The sequence below is a fragment of the Pleurodeles waltl genome, chromosome 12 (assembly GCF_031143425.1).
Source record: "Pleurodeles waltl isolate 20211129_DDA chromosome 12, aPleWal1.hap1.20221129, whole genome shotgun sequence".
NCBI classification, from domain to species: domain Eukaryota; kingdom Metazoa; phylum Chordata; class Amphibia; order Caudata; family Salamandridae; genus Pleurodeles; species Pleurodeles waltl.
Genome location: NC_090451.1, coordinates 3,020,689 through 3,034,216, shown reverse-complemented (window position 1 = coordinate 3,034,216; position 13,528 = coordinate 3,020,689). Strand labels below are relative to the sequence as shown.

General features: G+C 40.7%; 4 non-coding genes across 4 annotated transcripts; all 4 read right to left on the bottom strand.

Moving 5' to 3' along the window:
* Positions 1–5,044: 5,044 nt before the first annotated feature.
* Positions 5,045–5,126, bottom strand: TRNAL-AAG (transfer RNA leucine (anticodon AAG)). Its single transcript has one exon. It is a non-coding gene; the product is annotated as a tRNA-Leu (tRNA).
* A 505-nt stretch (positions 5,127–5,631) lies between these two features.
* Positions 5,632–5,713, bottom strand: TRNAS-GCU (transfer RNA serine (anticodon GCU)). The gene has a single exon. It is a non-coding gene; the product is annotated as a tRNA-Ser (tRNA).
* A 4,651-nt stretch (positions 5,714–10,364) lies between these two features.
* TRNAL-AAG (transfer RNA leucine (anticodon AAG)) lies at positions 10,365–10,446 on the bottom strand. Its single transcript has one exon. It is a non-coding gene; the product is annotated as a tRNA-Leu (tRNA).
* A 505-nt stretch (positions 10,447–10,951) lies between these two features.
* TRNAS-GCU (transfer RNA serine (anticodon GCU)) lies at positions 10,952–11,033 on the bottom strand. The gene has a single exon. It is a non-coding gene; the product is annotated as a tRNA-Ser (tRNA).
* Positions 11,034–13,528: the final 2,495 nt, after the last annotated feature.

Here is a 13,528-nt window from a genome sequence, read left to right as displayed (position 1 = left end):
ATTTGTGGCTCCTCTCAGATTCCAGAACTTTCTGTCACCGAAATGTGAGGAAAACTTGTTTTTTTAGCCACTTTTTGAGGTTTGCAAAGGATTGTGGGTAACAGAACCTGGTCCGAGCCCCGCGAGTCACCCCTCCTTGTATTGCCCTAGGTCTCTAGTTTTCAGAAATGCACAGGTTTGGTAGGTTTCCCTAGGTGCCGGCTGAGCTAGAGGCCAAAATCTACAGGTAGGCACTTCTCAAAAAACACCTCTGTTTTCTTCCAAAAATTTTGATGTGTCCACGTTGCGCTTTGGGGCGTTTCCTGTCGCGGGCGCTAGGCCTACCCACACAAGTGAGGTATCATTTTTATCGGGAGACTTGGGGGAACGCCGGGTGGAAGGAAATTTGTGGCTCCTCTCAGATTCCAGAACTTTCTGTCACCGAAATCTGAGGAAAACTTGTTTTTTTAGCCACTTTTTGAGGTTTGCAAAGGATTCTGGGTAACAGAACCTGGTCCGAGCCCCGCGAGTCACCCCTCCTTGGATTGCCCTAGGTCTCTAGTTTTCAGAAATGCACAGGTTTGGTAGGTTTCCCTAGGTGCCGGCTGAGCTACAGGCCAAAATCTACAGGTAGGCACTTCTCAAAAAACACCTCTGTTTTCTTCCAAAAATTTTGATGTGTCCACGTTGCGCTTTGGGGCGTTTCCTGTCGCGGGCGCTAGGCCTACCCACACAAGTGAGGTATCATTTTTATCGGGAGACTTGGGGGAACGCCGGGTGGAAGGAAATTTGTGGCTCCTCTCAGATTCCAGAACTTTCTGTCACCGAAATCTGAGGAAAACTTGTTTTTTTAGCCACTTTTTGAGGTTTGCAAAGGATTCTGGGTAACAGAACCTGGTCCGAGCCCCGCGAGTCACCCCTCCTTGGATTGCCCTAGGTCTCTAGTTTTCAGAAATGCACAGGTTTGGTAGGTTTCCCTAGGTGCCGGCTGAGCTAGAGGCCAAAATCTACAGGTAGGCACTTCTCAAAAAACACCTCTGTTTTCTTCCAAAAATTTTGATGTGTCCACGTTGCGCTTTGGGGCGTTTCCTGTCGCGGGCGCTAGGCCTACCCACACAAGTGAGGTATCATTTTTATCGGGAGACTTGGGGGAACGCCGGGTGGAAGGAAATTTGTGGCTCCTCTCAGATTCCAGAACTTTCTGTCACCGAAATGTGAGGAAAACTTGTTTTTTTAGCCACTTTTTGAGGTTTGCAAAGGATTCTGGGTAACAGAACCTGGTCCGAGCCCCGCGAGTCACCCCTCCTTGGATTGCCCTAGGTCTCTAGTTTTCAGAAATGCACAGGTTTGGTAGGTTTCCCTAGGTGCCGGCTGAGCTAGAGGCCAAAATCTACAGGTAGGCACTTCTCAAAAAACACCTCTGTTTTCTTCCAAAAATTTTGATGTGTCCACGTTGCGCTTTGGGGCGTTTCCTGTCGCGGGCGCTAGGCCTACCCACACAAGTGAGGTATCATTTTTATCGGGAGACTTGGGGGAACACAGAATAGCAAAACAAGTGTTATTGCCCCTTATCTTTCTCTACATTTTTTCCTTCCAAATATAAGAGAGTGTGTAAAAAAGACGTCTATTTGAGAAATGCCCTGCAATTCACATGCTAGTATGGGCACCTCGGAATTCAGCGATGTGCAAATAACCACTGCTCCTCAAAACCTTATCTTGATCCCATTTTGGAAATGCAAAGGTTTTCTTGATACCTCTTTTTCACTCTTCATATTTCAGCAAATGAATTGCTGTATACCCAGTATAGAATGAAAACCAACTGCAGGGTGCAGCTTATTTATTGGCTCTGGGTACCTAGGGTTCTTGATGAACCTACAAGCCCTTTATATCCCCGCAACCAGAAGAGTCCAGCAGACAAAACGGTATATTGCTTTCAGAAATCTGACATCGCAGGAAAAAGTTACAGAGTAAAACATAAAGAAAAATGGCTGTTTTTTTCAGCTCAATTTCAATATTTTTTTATTTCAGCTGTTATTTTCTGTAGGAAAACCTTGTAGGATCTACACAAATGACCCCTTGCTGAATTCAGAATTTTGTCTAGTTTTCAGAAATGTTTAGCATTCCGGGATCCAGCATTGGTTTCACACCCATTCCTGTCACTAACTGGAAGGAGGCTGAAAGCACCAAATATAGTAGAAATGGGGTATGTCCCAGTAAAATGCCAAATTTGTGTTGAAAAATTCGGTTTTCTGATTCAAGTCTGCCCGTTCCTGAAAGGTGGGAAGATAGTGATTTCAGCACCAGAAACCCTTGGTTGATGGCATTTTCAGGGAAAAAACCACAAGCCTTCTTCGGCAGCCCTTTTTTCCCATTTTTTTGGAAAAAACAAAATTTTCACTGTATTTTGGCTATTTTCTTGGTCTCCTCCAGGGGAAACCACCAACTCTGGGTACCATTAGAATCCCTAGGATGTTGGAAAAAAAGGACGCAAATTTGGCGTGGTTAGCTTATGTGGACAAAAAGTTATGAAGCCCTAAGCGCGAACTACCCCAAATAGCCAAAAAAGGGCTCAACACTGGGGGGGGAAAGGCCCAGCAGCTAAGGGGTTAATAACTTTCATTAGTCTTCGTATACATTGGTAGCCACTCCCCGTGGGCACATTTCAAACGTGTGCATTATTTCTACGTTAACACATTTTTTATGCAGCTTCATTACACAATATATTGTAAGCTTTTCATGTTAATATTAATTTTAAAAGACACACTCCAGCAATCCCTCCTCTGATGACTCTTGTCATCACACAAATCTTCCCTACTAATTTTACATACTAAATTCCCTCATATCAATCTCTTCCCTTCTTGGTTTCCCCTTTGATCTTGCCCTGAATAATTTTTCCCTTTGTTTTTCTTCCCTCCTCCTATTATTTTTCGCCATCTTCAATGTTATTCTTTTACTAATTTTACATGCCACCCATGATCCAAATAACCAATCTATAACAATCAATATCCCCTGTATTATTTTAGACAATATCCCATGCCAAATGTTACTAATCCAATTTCCCACTGAAGCAAATCCTTTCCCAACCTTTTTCCAAACACCTGGTTCTTTCAAATCCTTCAAGTCCGTACTATCCCTAGTCCAGTTAGTAAGCATACTTCTAATCTCATTACTATTATCTGGTATGTAAGCGCAACAATTACACCCATTGAGCAATCTACAAACTCTGCCATTTTTCACTAAAAGAATGTCTAAAGCAAGCCTGTTTTGAAGAGTCATAGCCCCCTCCGCAGCAAGTTCAGTATCCATCAGGAGTATAGCCCCTGAAAAGTGTGTCAGCATGTTATCCTCAATAGTAGACAACTTTTGAATCTTTATGGAGTTCATAATAACTCCCACTGAAGAAATTATCGTCCCAAATATGTCTCCTACTACACCAGCAGTAGTCTCTTTCTTATGTCTAGTACGATGTAATTCAGACAATTTTGGTAACCTTTTCAAATCGTCAAGTTGATATATCTTTGGGAAAACTATCCCCAAATAACATGTCCCATACTATCCCTTTGGAAGACGGTAATAAGCATTAAGTCCACATATATAATAAATCCCGGGGATTGCTGGATCCTGTCCATTTAACATGAACGTCCATTTACTCTGAAACAAAAACACACGCTTACATTCACTCATTCCCACAAACACATTGTCATAGTATGATTTGGTCTTGGATATGCAAAGCTTTCCTACATGTAGTGCGTCTAAAGCTAACTTCCCTTGTTCTCTAATTGCACTATAACCGTCACTACTAGCAAAGGCCCGTTGCTGTAATCCTTTCTCTAGCTTACCCTTCAATGCCCTTCTTCTCTCTTCCGTGTGATCTAAAAAGCTTTTCTCTACAGGTTGAAGCAAACATGTCAAATTATTGTGGTGTGCATAAGATGTACTAATTGTTAATGTCGCCTGAAAGAATCCTTTAACTAACTTTATGCTATAGTACTTAGCTACCCCACTCACATCCTCTATGATAGGCACATTAGAAAACACAAGATCATGATTTGAGTAAAAATATTGAATCTCTTCCTGGTTATAGAATCTTGTTAGTAACAGACTACAACGTATCCCATATGTTAATGACAGTCTATGATAGGTAACCCCCTCTTGTACCGAAACAGGAATCTGTGTACACACAAAACAATCTTTTGCATCCATTGTGTCAACATACTCACTCAGCAAGCGATAGAAAACATCAGTGGATAGTTCCCCTTTCGAGTTAGTTCCCTCATGCAAGTATCTTGTATCCAGCTCAAACCTCTCCCAGGCTGTTAGTGCAGTGGTAGTCTCAGGAATTGTAGCATTGTTAGTCCCACTTTTATCCATTAGTGTCATACTCACAACCACGACCCTAATGAATATTCATTACATGAACCTTTTTTGCAAAAGTATTTGGTTCAAGTAAACTTAAAGTGTTGGGATTCAAGCCCACGGCTCCAGAGAGACTGGAGCCTAAATCTAGCCAGTTTAGCCTGCTCAGCCACACTACCTCACATCTACAAGCTCACAACTATAGTAACTTGGCCAAACACTGTGGACACCCGCTGTGGTGACCTGGCTATGCAGGGTAACGCAGCATTCACCGACAGTTGAGCGAGTTACAGGTGAAAAGCAAAGTATAATAACTGTCTGCATATAATATATGTCTTTCCCTATTTATTCTTCTTCCCCATTGTATGTTTGCTCTCTGCTTTAGAAACGCGAGCTGTCATCACTGCAAGGAAACGTATCACACAGCGTTCTACTGTTTACACTCACTGAACTTTCAGCATCACAGTGACCCCTCTCGTCGCCTCTATAGTTAGACTTCAAGACAGCTGGTTTGTTTACCGATACAATTCTTGTCACCTTAGGTTGTGCTTTTTTAAAATAAGAAGGCTCGGTCCCACTGTCTGGCTACCCTTATATATATACGTCACCACTTTACATAGTCTCACCTTTCGCTATGTGGATCGTAGGTGCAGAAGGCAGAGAGTGAGACACTGATGCAGACAAAATACGTTTGTGAGTTGAAAAATACTGGCAGCGGTGGGATTCGAACCCACGCCTCCAAAGAGACTGGAGCCTTAATCCAGCGCCTTAGACCGCTCGGCCACACTACCCTGTGCAAGCTTGTTTCTGTAAGCTTTCTGAAGTGAGATGTTCTGTTGTATAGGGGAGTTGGAGAATAAGGGTGTATAGCCTGTGAAGTGATCCTAGGAAAGTCAAGGCCAACAGCAGCAGGCACGTGATACATTCAGTAGGTCAGGATTGGCCCCGGGCCATGGGAGGTGTCAGGGAGCGCCAGTCCTGAGAGTCCGTAGGAATACAACCCTTACATTGGCGTCCCGCACGCGCTGCTTCTCTTTCTTTAAGGATAAGGGATCAAACTATCTACGTCCCTCAACTTACCAACCCTCCGCCTCAGGAAAGATTTTGTGATTCATGAGCAGAACCCGGCTGGCGCTGTTTACAGTAATGCCTAAGCACAGTACTCAACTGAGCGGTGTTTCCAAACTGAGCCGTTGTACTGCCGGAAATACCATGGGATATGTCATTTAACTTTGACATAAACTAGGGTTAACCCAGCCCTACCACATACTAAAAACTAAAGACGGAACAATAAACCGACAAGGATGGGATTCGACCCCACGCGCGCAGAGCACAATGGATTAGCAGTCCATCGCCTTAACCACTCGGCCACCTCGTCTTCAAAACACCATGTTTCAGGAGTACAAAATATGGTAGCCAAAATGTGTTCTATTAGGTGATAGTTGTCTAAACATAATAAAGAGCATATATTTACAGATTGTTATGGTAACTTGTTGTCTTCAGCTTTGCTCTATACGACCTTGTTGTCCATCCCTACTTCAGCTTGAATTTATATGTTAAACGTAATGTAATCATGAAAATTACATTTTCCAAACGTGTTCTATCCATATGTGATGTACTATCACACTACCCTCAAGTGAGCTAAGATTGCTTTAATTCAGTTGTACGTGGATTTAAAGTGCAATATCATACAAATATTGTACTGGTATGGCGCTTTCGAGTCTCTAGGTGTCAGTTATTGGTGGTGTGCTTACATGTCAACATTAGGCTGCAAATAGTACACAATTAAGGAAAACTGCCTTCCCATTTAATGTGCATTGTTCTGCAAAAAGTTTTAAGTAGGAGAAAGTAAAACTTAGTTTATAAAACCACCTAAACTGGGAGTATTGCCGCTACAGCTATGACACTTCAGTTTAAAAACGTACGTGCATCAACAAGAAATATTTTTGCGCTAAATAAATTGCTGTCCGACTACTCACGTAATGCATAAAACTGAGGCAGTCGTAATTACAATACATTGAAGTAATATTTTGGTAGTTTTTGTTGACGATGACTCCGCAGCAAGCGATCAGATTACTTTTTATTAGTGAAGGCGCGTCAGAGCCTTGATAATAAACTTACAAGGAGACACGCCAAGGTCGATGAACCTTTTAGACCAGGTTCGGGGACTTCCCAGTACGAGATGCCTTTTGGCATCACAAATCAATAGATCAATATCTCAACAACAATCGCAATAACTAATCAGCATGCTAATCAATAACCTTTAATGAGAGTCAATAAAGTGAACACACCATGATCTTTCAGTCATGAATAACCACACCAATTTAGTTAAGTGTTAGGATATTTATTTCCCTACTGGTTACAATCTAAAGTCATTTCTGTTAAGCTCATCAGCAATTCATCTCATTAGTAACTCTTCAGATTTGCAATTAGAAACGCAATTAATCAATGCATAGAAAATATTCACTCAGTATTAACACATAATTATTAAGAAGCAACTTAGCAAAGTCTCAGTAGTGCATAGTTCAACAAAGCAAGAACTCAGTCATTTGTCTATTTGCGTCAGATTTTAGTGAACACCATAAATAACCTCGTATTAGCATCAGCATGTTGGGCTTCATGCAAAACAATTTAGCAAACACAAATTTGGAAAACATCTAACTATGGCCTCTATCAAAGAGCAGTTGGTACCTAGAAAGAAAAGGCAAACAGACAATTACAATTTTCATCAGATAGTTACCCATCCAACGGATCAGCAAACAGCGTCAGTCTTCGTCCTCGGGACATCAGTCGTTTGCATCATCAGCAAAGAAAGGACAGGGCAAAGTATCAGTATGGCATAGCTAAGGAACAAGAACTTCCCTCATATAGAGGAGAAGTAAGTATCAGGTAAGGAATAAGTAAAGGGTGGTTTAGAGTAACAGGGCGAACAAACGGCAAAGTCTCAAACGAAATGGCCTAAATGGCTCAGTAGAATGGCAAAGAATGGCTTGGAGTGGAATGTCCAATAAATGCCTGATTTCTCCTCGGGTCATGTGGTTAAATCTAAACTGTCTAATTTACTCCTAATTCCTCAATGGATAATCATTGGTGCATCGCCATCTCTGTCCAATTATCTTCACCAGAGTTTCACACAAACCACAGTTCTCATGTCGTTGATTGGCCCATGTTATTGACGTTTTCATCGGTTGGAATGTCAGGTGAGAAAAGTTACATTTTACGCTACAGTCAGTAGTTCCATTGTTTTCTCCTACTCCAGGCAGCCTTGCACCTGTTACAAATTACACTGTTGCATTCAGCAAGAATGTCTCCTTGAGCAAGTAGGGTCCCATGAGAAAGAATTTACTACAGCTACACACATCTCTAGCTTCTGGGAAAGTACAGTTTCATGTCCTTCAGGAAAATAGCACATTGCACGTTAGAAAAAGACAGTTTAATATGAGACTAGGCAGCTAGGCACAGACCTTCGCTAAACTAAGGCCTACTGCTTAATGAACAAACTCCTGATACATAACTCCAATTTTTATATGTTAATACAAATTAAAAACATTAGTACATAATTAATTCAGCATTAATAACTTTCATTAGTCTTCGTATACATTGGTAGCCACTCCCCGTGGGCACATGTCAAACGTGTGCATTATTTCTACGTTAACACATTTTTTATGCAGCTTCATTACACAATATATTGTAAGCTTTTCATGTTAATATTAATTTTAAAAGACACACTCCAGCAATCCCTCCTCTGATGACTCTTGTCATCACACAAATCTTCCCTACTAATTTTACATACTAAAATTTCCTCATATCAATCTCTTCCCTTCTTGGTTTCCCCTTTGATCTTGCCCTGAATAATTAGTCCCTTTGTTTTTCTTCCCTCCTCCTATTATTTTTCACCATCTTCAATTTTATTCTTTTACTAATTTTACATGCCACCCATGATCCAAATAAGCAATCTATAACAATCAATATCCCCTGTATTATTTTAGACAATATCCCATGCCAAATGTTACTAATCCTATTTCCCACTGAAGCAAATCCTTTCCCAACCTTTTTCCAAACACCTGGTTCTTTCAAATCCTTCAAGTCCGTACTATCCCTCGTCAAGTTAGTAAGCATTCTTCTAATCTCATTACTATTATCTGGTATGTAAGCGCAACAATTACACCCATTGAGCAATCTACAAACTCTGCCATTTTTCACTAAAAGAATGTCTAAAGCAAGCCTGTTTTGAAGAGTCATAGCCCCCTCCGCAGCAAGTTCAGTATCCATCAGGAGTATAGCCCCTGAAAAGTTTGTCAGCATGTTATCCTCAATATTAGACAACTTTTGAATCTTTATGGAGTTCATAATAACTCCCACTGAAGAAAGTATCGTCCAAAATATGTCTCCTACTACACCAGCAGCAGTCTCTTTCTTATGTCTAGTACGATGTAATTCAGACAATTTTGGTAACCTTTTCAAATCGTCAAGTTGATATATCTTTGGGAAAACTATCCCCAAATAACATGTCCCATACTATCCCTTTGGAAGACGGTAATAAGCATTAAGTCCACATATATAATAAATCCCGGGGATTGCTGGATCCTGTCCATTTAACATGAACGTCCATTTACTCTGAAACAAAAACACACGCTTACATTCACTCATTCCCACAAACACATTGTCATAGTATGATTTGGACTTGGATATGCAAAGCTTTCCTACATGTAGTGCGTCTAAAGCTAACTTCCCTTGTTCTCTAATTGCACTATAACCGTCACTACTAGCAAAGGCCCGTTGCTGTAATCCTTTCTCTAGTTTACCCTTCAATGCCCTTCTTCTCTCTTCCGTGTGATCTAAAAAGCTTTTCTCTACAGGTGTAAGCAAACATGTCAAATTATTGTGGTGTGCATAAGATGTACTAATTGTTAATGTCGCCTGAAAGAATCCTTTAACTAACTTTATGCTATAGTACTTAGCTACCCCACTCACATCCTCTATGATAGGCACATTAGAAAACACAAGATCATGATTTGAGTAAAAATATTGAATCTCTTCCTGGTTATAGAATCTTGTTAGTAACAGACTACAACGTATCCCATATGTTAATGACAGTCTATGATAGGTAACCCCCTCTTGTACCGAAACAGGAATCTGTGTACACACAAAACAATCTTTTGCATCCATTGTGTCAACATACTCACTCAGCAAGCGATAGAAAACATCAGTGGATAGTTCCCCTTTCGAGTTAGTTCCCTCATGCAAGTATCTTGTATCCAGCTCAAACCTCTCCCAGGCTGTTAGTGCAGTGGTAGTCTCAGGAATTGTAGCATTGTTAGTCCCACTTTTATCCATAAGTTTCATACTCACAACCACGACCCTAATGAATATTTATTACATGAACCTTTTTTGCAAAAGTATTTGGTTCAAGTAAATTTAAAGTGTTGGGATTCAAGCCCACGGCTCCAGAGAGACTGGAGCCTAAATCAAGCCAGTTTAGCCTGCTCAGCCACGCTACCTCACATCTACAAGCTCACAACTATAGTAACTTGGCCAAACACTGTGGACACCCGCTGTGGGGACCTGGCTATGCAGGGTAACGCAGCATTCACCGACAGTTGAGCGAGTTACAGGTGAAAAGCAAAGTATAATAACAGTCTGCATATAATATATGTCTTTCCTTATTTATTCTTCTTCCCCATTGTATGTTTGCTCTCTGCTTTAGAAACGCGAGCTGTCATCACTGCAAGGAAACGTATCACACAGCGTTCTACTGTTTACACTCACTGAACTTTCAGCATCACAGTGACCCCTCTCGTCGCCTCTATAGTTAGACTTCAAGACAGCTGGTTTGTTTACCGATACAATTCTTGTCACCTTAGGTTTTGGTTTTTTAAAATAAGAAGGCTCGGTCCCACTGTCTGGCTACCCTTATATATACGTCACCACTTTACATATTCTCACCTCTCACTATGTGGATCGTAGGTGCAGAAGGCAGAGAGTGAGACACTGATGCAGACAAAATACGTTTGTGAGTTGAAAAATACTGGCAGCGGTGGGATTCAAACCCACGCCTCCAAAGAGACTGGAGCCTTAATCCAGTGCCTTAGATCGCTCGGCCACACTACCCTGTGCAAACATGTTTCTGTAAGCTTTCTGAAGTGAGATGTTCTGTTGTATAGGGGAGTTGGAGAATAAGGGTGTATAGCCTGTGAAGTGATCCTAGGAAAGTCAACGCCAACAGCAGCAGGCACGTGATACATTCAGTAGGTCAGGATTGGCCCCGGGCCATGGGAGGTGTCAGGGAGCGCCAGTCCTGAGAGTCTGTAGGAAGACAACCCTTACATTGGCGTCCCACACGCGCTGCTTCTCTTTCTTTAAGGATAAGGAATCAAACTATCTACGTCCCTCAACTTACCAACCCTCCGCCTCTGGAAAGATTTTGTGATTCATGAGCAGAACCCGGCTGGCGCTGTTTACAGTAATGCCTAAGCACAGTACTCAACTGAGCGGTGTTTCCAAACTGAGCCGTTGTACTGCCGGAAATACCATGGGATATGTCATTTAACTTTCACATAAAATAGGGTTAACCCAGCCCTACCACATACTAAAAACTAAAAACGGAAGAATAAACCAACGAGGATGGGATTCAAACCCACGCGTGCAGAGCACAATAAATTAGCAGTCTATCGCCTTAACCACTCGGCCACATCGTCTTCAAAACGCCATGTTTCAGGAGTACAAAATATGGTAGCCAAAATGTGTTCTATTAGGTGATAGTTGTCTAAACATAATAAAGTGCATATATTTACAGATTGTTATGGTAACTTGTTGTCTTCAGCTTTGCTCTATACGACCTTGTTGTCCATCCCTACTTCAGCTTGAATGTATATGTTAAATGTAATGTAATCATGAAAATTACACTTTCCAAACGTGTTCTATCCATATGTGATGTACTATCACACTACCCTCAAATGAGCTAAGATTGCTTTAATTCAGTTGTACGTGGATTTAAAGTGCAATATCATACAAATATTGTACTGGTATGGCGCTTTCGAGTCTCTAGGTGTCAGTTATTGGTGGTGTGCTTACATGTCAACATTAGGCAGCAAATAGTACACAATTAAGGAAAACTGATTTCCCATTTAATGTGCATTGTTCTGCAAAAAGTTTTAAGTAGGAGAAAGTTAAACTTAGTTTATAAAACCACCTAAACTGGGAGTATTGCCGCTACAGCTATGACACTTCAGTTTAAAAACGTACATGCATCAACAAGAAATATTTTTGCGCTAAATAAATTGCTGTCCGACTACTCACGTAATGCATAAAACTGAGGCAGTCGTAATTATAATACATTGAAGTAATATTTTGGTAGTTTTTGTTGACGATGACTCCGCAGCAAGCGATCAGATTACTTTTTATTAGTGAAGGCGCGTCAGAGCCTTGATAAGTAAACTTACAAGGAGACACGCCTAGGTCGATGAACCTTTTAGACCAGGTTCGGGGACTTCCCAGTACGAGATGTCTTTTGGCATCACAAATCAATAGATCAATATCTCAACAACAATCGCAATAACTAATCAGCATGCTAATCAATAACCTTTAATGAGAGTCAATAAAGTGAACACACCATGATCTTTCAGTCATGAATAACCACACCAATTTAGTTAAGTGTTAGGATATTTATTTCCCTACTGGTTACAATCTAAAGTCATTTCTGTTAATCTCATCAGCAATTCATCTCATTAGTAACTCTTCAGATTTGCAATTAGAAACACAATTAATCAATGCATAGAGAATATTCACTCAGTATTAACACATAATTATTAAGAAGCAACTTAGCAAAGTCTCAGTAGTGCATGGTTCAACAAAGCAAGAACTCAGTCATTTGTCTATTTGCGTCAGATTTTAGTGAACACCTTAAATAACCTCGTATTAGCATCAGCATGTTGGGCTTCATGCAAAACTATTTAGCAAACACAAATTTGGAAAACATCTAACTATGGCCTCTATCAAAGAGCGTTGGTACCTAGAAAGAAAAGTCAAACAGACAATTACAATTTTCATCAGATAGTTACCCATCCAACGGATCAGCAAACATCGTCATTCTTCCTCCTCGGGACATCAGTCGTTTGCATCATCAGCAAAGAAAGGACAGGGCAAAGTATCAGTATGGCATAGCTAAGGAACAAGAACTTCCCTCATATAGAGGAGAAGTAAGTATCAGGTAAGGAATAAGTGCAGGGTGGTTTAGAGTAACAGGGTGAACAAACGGCAAAGTCTCAAACGAAATGGCCTAAATGGCTCAGAAGAATGGCAAAGAATGGCTTGGAGTGGAATGTCCAATAAATGCCTGATTTCTCCTCGGGTCATGTGGTTAAATCAAAACTGTCTAATTTACTCCTAATTCCTCAATGGATAATCATTGGTGTATCACCATCTCTGTCCAATAATCTTCACCAGAGTTTTACACAAACCACAGTTCTCATGTCGTTGATTGGCCCATGTTATTGACGTTTTCATCGGTTGGAATGTCAGGTAAGAAAAGTTACATTTTACGCTACAGTCAGTAGTTCCATTGTTTTCTCCTACTCCAGGCAGCCTTGCACCTGTTACAAATTACACTGTTGCATTCAGCAAGAATGTCTCCTTGAGCAAGTAGGGTCCCATGAGAAAGAATTTACTACAGCTACACACATCTCTAGCTTTTGGGAAAGTACAGTTTCATGTCCTTCAGGAAAATAGCACATTGCACGTTAGAAAAAGACAGTTTAATATGAGACCAGGCAGCTAGGCACAGACCTTCGATAAACTAAGGCCTACTGCTTAATGAACAAACTCCTAATACATAACTCAATTTTGATATGTTAATACAAATTAATAACATTAGTACATAATTAATTCAGCATTAATAACTTTCATTAGTCTTCGTATACATTGGTAGCCACTCCCCGTTGTCACATTTCAAACGTGTGCATTATTTCTACGTTAACACATTTTTTATGCAGCTTCATTACACAATATATTGTAAGCTTTTCATGTTAATATTAATTTTAAAAGACACACTCCAGCAATCCCTCCTCTGATGACTCTTGTCAACACACAAATCTTCCCTACTAATTTTACATACTAAAATTCCCTCATATCAATCTCTTCCCTTCTTGGTTTCCCCTTTGATCTTGCCCTGAATCATTTTTCCCTTTGTTTTTCT